We start from the raw sequence: 6,000 nt of genomic DNA, 5'->3' as shown, positions 1-6,000 counted from the left end.
TTCTGATATCATGTATGCATTTATGATGTTGTTTTTCGATTAATACATGATCAATTTGATTTTTTGTGATGCCATCTCTTGAAGCCCATGTTTGTTTATGTATATCTTTATGTGCAAAATATGTACTTTTGATCAACATGTTTTTGGAAGTGGCAAAGCTAATAAGTTTTGTTCCGTTTTCATTACTCTGCTGATGTAGACTATGAGGTCCAATTGTAGGTTTATAATGATTTTCATGTCCTAACTTGGCATTGAAATCTCCTAGAATTATTTTAATTGAATTTTTCGAGAATGTATCATATACCTGTTCCAATTTGTTGTAAAATTCTTCTTTAATATTGTCCTCTTTATCCTCTGTTGGAGCATGGCAATTTATAACATTTAATGTCTTATATTTGCATTGAATCGTAATGTGAGATATCCTTTCATTCACTGCCTCAAATTTCCTAATAAAAGGTAACAATTTGTTGTTTATTATAAATCCTGTCCCTAGTGCATGTATTTGTGTATCATTTCCCCCATACATTATTGTATACTTATTTTTGTTTATACTTCCATTACCCGTCCATCTGGTTTCTTGTACTGCAACTAAATCCATTTTATACCTTTCAAGTTCCTGTATGACATTTATCAGTGATCCTGATCTATAGAGACTTAATACATTCCATGTTCCCATATTCATAACCTTTAAATTTTGCAAGTTCGTCATCAAGTTTGGTGGCCCAGCATTCTTGTCATTCTGATTCGTAGCAATCCATTTTCTCCTACAGGATCCTGTGATAGGGTCGCTGGCCCTAAGCACAACCCCCAACCTGGAGGACCAGGGTCTTGATTTCGGGGATGCCTACCCCTAGAGCAGTTGCTTTCACTTCAGCTAACGAACTTGCTCTGTATTACATATCAGCAATGTTAGATCAGTGTATGCCACTCGCCATTCTTAAGAGTGAAAACTGATTTGTGTTAGATAAGGTTTTATTAAACTGTGAACAATTATCAGCATTATTACCCAGCCGTTTTCCCAGAGTATTTACTATCTCTCTCTACAAGCAATTGATAGAGATTAGCTTTCCCATCTATAGCTTATTGCAGAAAGTTCAGTAACACCTTCAACATGTAAGGAATTGAGCACCAACTATTGGCACTTTTTGCAACAGCACCATAAGGTTTGATATCCCTACTGAAAGACGAGCAGAAATTTTTTTGTTAATTGGTGCATAATAAGGTTCTTTTTTGGTATACCAGTGCTCAGTAATAACTGAAACATCTGGTTTATTAAAACATGCTATTATGTCCAAATCATTGTGCTTACTTCCTAGGCTCGTAAAGTTTTGGAAGATGATCTTTGTTCGCAGGTTGCATTGTCACCACATGTTTTTTCTTTTTTTTGTTTGTAACCATAAATATCCTCATTAAGTAAATTAGATGTGCTTGTCAAACTGGGAAGAGGACACAAAAAGGTCACACATGTACAAAATAATAATAAAAGGAAAGATTCCAAACGAGTTTCTTACAGCAAAATGTAAAACTTAATTGTTTTTGGATATATTACTTATATCCTTCATTCAAAAACTTAAGAAGGCTGTTAGTTTAGTGTCTTCAAGGCATAATGCTGTTTCACTGAGCATCACAACAATCAAGCCTGAGATAGTAGTGTACTATGATACTACCTATGAAGAAACTGATGCACTGGATGTGAAGTGCACTGTTTAGTCTACCCAGCAGGTGTTCCAGAAGATGGCCCTGCACTATTCTATAGCATCATGAATATTTGTGTGGTATATACATTAGTGATATATTCATCACTGACGGAAAATTTAATAATCACAGTTTTCCTTCAAGTTTCTGAAATGGCAGTTGATGAGATCATATCTGAAGAGACAGCTATCAACCCACACTTTCAGCATGAAGTAGGACTACAATTACCAGAATTCTGAAATGTGGATCTAGTAAACCTAGAGTTGCTCTAGGAAAATAAGTAAGATGTGACATGTGTCCCTGATCAAAGATGAGAAAATGAAAGGTTGCTGTATTAGTTATAGCACACAAATATGCAGTGACTAAGAAGTGTGAAATGACTGTGTTCAAAGCTATGTAGACTTGTTTAATTCCTGGTTTAAGTCATTCACATTATTTCATTGCTGTGTTTCCTGCTGCCATCCATTAATACCAGAATGTCAACAACTACTTTGTTACTTTAAAATCTTCAACATGTTCACTGTGGCTGACACAAAGGTCAATAAGAGCTACTAGCCACGAGCTTTTAAGTGTCAGCTGCAGTGAATGTGCAAAACAAGAAAATTTTTGCAATTTAATTTAAAGTCCTATTCAGCTTCCTTTTTCAGGCGTGTTTATTTTTAAATATTAAAACTGATGAGAGTTTCATTACAAGACCCCTAATTTTGAAATCTGGATGACATCATCCCAGCACTGCAACAAAATATGCACCATACACAACAGGTTCAATGCAATCTCTCCTCTCCACAAATTTGCACCTCAGATGTGTTATATGTCATATATATGTTATACATCATATAATGCTACAGTTAATTTTCCATATATCTGAGCAAAACGAGTTATTGTGTGTCCATGTTTATCTCATCTAGGCATTGCATCTTTCCCTTAACTTCAGTGTGCTTTACAATAAAATTTGTATGAAAAGTTTTGTGTGTAAATTACCTATTCTACAGCTAATGCTTGTGTAACCCAGTGTGCCATTCAGGTGGGTTTACTGGTGTGTCAACATAATTGTCAGGTTTGGTTTGAAAGGGTTTCTTGAAATATATTCCCACATAAATTTTTATCTGTTCTCAGTTGCAAAATATATTACACACTGTCAGTGCCATTTCAATGCAAAGATTTTAAATCATGCTGGGGAATATACCAATAACACAGTTGCAGCATACCTCAGAAATTTTAGTTGCTTCAACCAATGACAATTACGGACCAAGTCTTGCACTGCCCTGTTTTGTGTATTAACCCGTTGGCTGGCATGAAGGTGCCGGTGGTCACAGCACATTGCTCTGCTGGGGCCAGCACTGATCTCATGGTAACAACCAGATATCAGCAATTTTACACTTTAATCTTACCGAGGAAAAATATTTACTTATATTTGATATCCCTTACCATTTCAAGACAATTTTTCGGTTTGCGGTATTTTTATTTAAATGACTACAAAGTTATTCATGAATTTAGTTTTAGATACATATTTAACATAATATATTTAACTGTGTAAAGGATAATTCCTGAAACAGTAATTAGCATTCTAGCTGTATCTTTTTAGCCAAGGCTGTACAGATGCATATACTTCACACTAGTTCCTAAACTACTGCGTAACACGTTGACTACCATGCTGCTGACAGCAGAGCAGCACACTTAATGCTGTATTCCAGACCTAATCATGTCAGGGCCAAGAAATGCAGAAGATAATCTCTCAGGGAGTACTATAATCTAATAATGTAAACTTATAACTAAAAAGGCCATTTCCAATCATGTCTACCAAGCAAATTATGCTTTGAGTCAGTGATTTCTTTTGCCATAACTGACTAGTGAACATGCATGCCATAGGATGGTGAATATTTATACTTTGCCTGTGAGAAGCAGCTAAGCACATAGTCCAATTTATGTTGAAATTATCACCTGGGTATTTTAATTAAATTTGGTCTACTATAGGCAACATGATAAAGGAATCAAAAGAAAGACACACACAGATTTAATTTCTTTATTAACAATGCTCGGATTTCCACATCACCATGGAGGTACCAATCTGGATGCGTTACTCGTTTTTTTACATGGCGAGTTTCCCCAATAGGCCTATAAACCATGAAACAGACAAAAAAGCTACTTCTCGTTGTCTTCTCTTCCTTGGACTTTCACTTCAGAAACTCTGAAACATCCATTACAAAAACACATTACACCACTCACAAACCTGGATTCAGTCACTGCAATTCATATCTATTTTACTGTCAAAAATACTGACTATGATCAATGATTAATTGTGAACATTCAAAAGTTTTCAAATGTGCAGGTTACTGTTAGAATACAGTTACTACACAATTTTTGATCAGGAAAAAGTTTCGATGATTGCAACTTAAATACCGAAGCCATTTGTTATGAGAATACGCCGTTACCACAAATAATCCACATAGATGCATTGAGAGAAACTTTACTGAGTAACATAATGCATCAGAATACTATAGGCACAAAGAATGAAATTTCTGTAGATTTACCATACATTTTACTTTTCTTGCGCATGATAAGATTACTAACGGAAGTTACTTGTCCATTGTCTGGAATATAAACTATCCTGTCGGCAACAGAAACCAAAACATTGCATTAAAAAAAGCGTTCAGTGCATAGTGCTGTGGAATGCAGAAAAAACAGCAAATTGGCGCTCATAGGAAGAAGAACAAGACCAAAAATGCAACAGGAGCGTAATATGTAAGAAACCTACGCAACCTGCCACTGATGATGCCTTGCAGAAAATAAAGGCGAAACGCGTATGGCACTAACATTGTGTTTTATTCAGTTGCTGTCAGACGGTCCATAAGTGAAAATCATCAACATACCGTAGTACCAGCGATATTGGCTTGCATGAGAGACGACGTCATGCCATGATATGACGTCATGATTCCTCGGGGCCCGCGAGACGCTTCTGACAACGTCATGCCATGATATGACGTCATGATTCCTCGGGGCCCGCGAGACGCTTCTCGTGTAAAGCTCGTTTCATAATAATTTCTTTATTCCCGTAAACGTGACGTCATTTTAACGTCACACACAATATCGACGACAACATGATCAGCTATCGACTTTGGTTAGCATTCGATATCGGTCTCTCACAAAATTTCCTCCGCGCGTACCGGATATTTACAAAAACTTGTCATTCTTATAATGAATTATTATAATAATTGTTGTAATAAAATGTCACTTAATGATTTATCGATGTTAATGCGTTCATGTAAGGGAGCTCTCTTAGATGTGAGTTGTTATCGTCAATAACTTACAAATTAAGAATGAAACACACTTATAATTAGCAGCATGTCGTTTCAGTATAACGGAACATTGAAAATTTATCACAAACACATCAGCATTATCATTACATGCCACTTAATACCGCACCAACGGTACAAACCTTCAAGATGGAATACGATAACCAATACCGGAGTTAAACGTCGCATGAATAACATCGTGGTTGCTGGAGTCGGAAGTTGTTGGTTCGCATCCAGTTACATGTGACTTTTTTCATGTTGGCGTTGTTAATACGTTCTGTTAATGTCGTATGAATGTAATACGAGTATGTTCTGCAATATTGGATGTTATTTACTTTCTGTCTGTCCTGAGATCGAAGGATGAAATAAATACTTAGCGATTTCCGAATGTGTGGTTAGGCAGGAACCTACGAGGACAGCTTAAATTGCTGAGACTGAAACGAGCTACAATATAACTCATGTTCTTCCTTCTCATAAATATTTTGTCCTTTATTCCCGAATATGTGCCGCCTTTCGAGTGTGACTAGGCAGGAATCTAAGAGGACAGTTTAAATTGCCGCGAGTGAAAAGTGGAGCATTAACATTCATACTCTTCCCTGTCACAAATATTTTGCTGTTTGTTTACGAATGAGTAGCGTTTCCCGAGGGTGTGGTTAAACAGGTACCTAAGAATACAGCCTTAATTGTTGCGACTGAAACGAGCAGCAATAAAATTCATATCCTGCTTTTTCACTAATATTTGGCTCTTTATTGTCGAATATGTGGCAATTACCGAGTTTGTGGTTAGGCTTGAACCTAAGAGTACAGCTTTAAATACTGCGACTAAAATGAGCTGCAATGAAATTTGTATTTCTTCTTCTCGCAAATATTTCTCTCTTTAGTTCCGAAAATGTAGCAACTTAGGATTGTTGGTTAAGCAGGAATCTAAGAGGAGAGCTTAAATTGCTGCGAGTGAATCGAGAAACAATGATGAATGATATTGATATTCTTCCTTGTCACAAAATCGATAGCT

The sequence above is a fragment of the Schistocerca serialis genome, chromosome 12 (assembly GCF_023864345.2).
Source record: "Schistocerca serialis cubense isolate TAMUIC-IGC-003099 chromosome 12, iqSchSeri2.2, whole genome shotgun sequence".
Lineage (NCBI taxonomy): Eukaryota > Metazoa > Arthropoda > Insecta > Orthoptera > Acrididae > Schistocerca > Schistocerca serialis.
Note: the sequence above shows the minus strand (reverse complement) of the source record.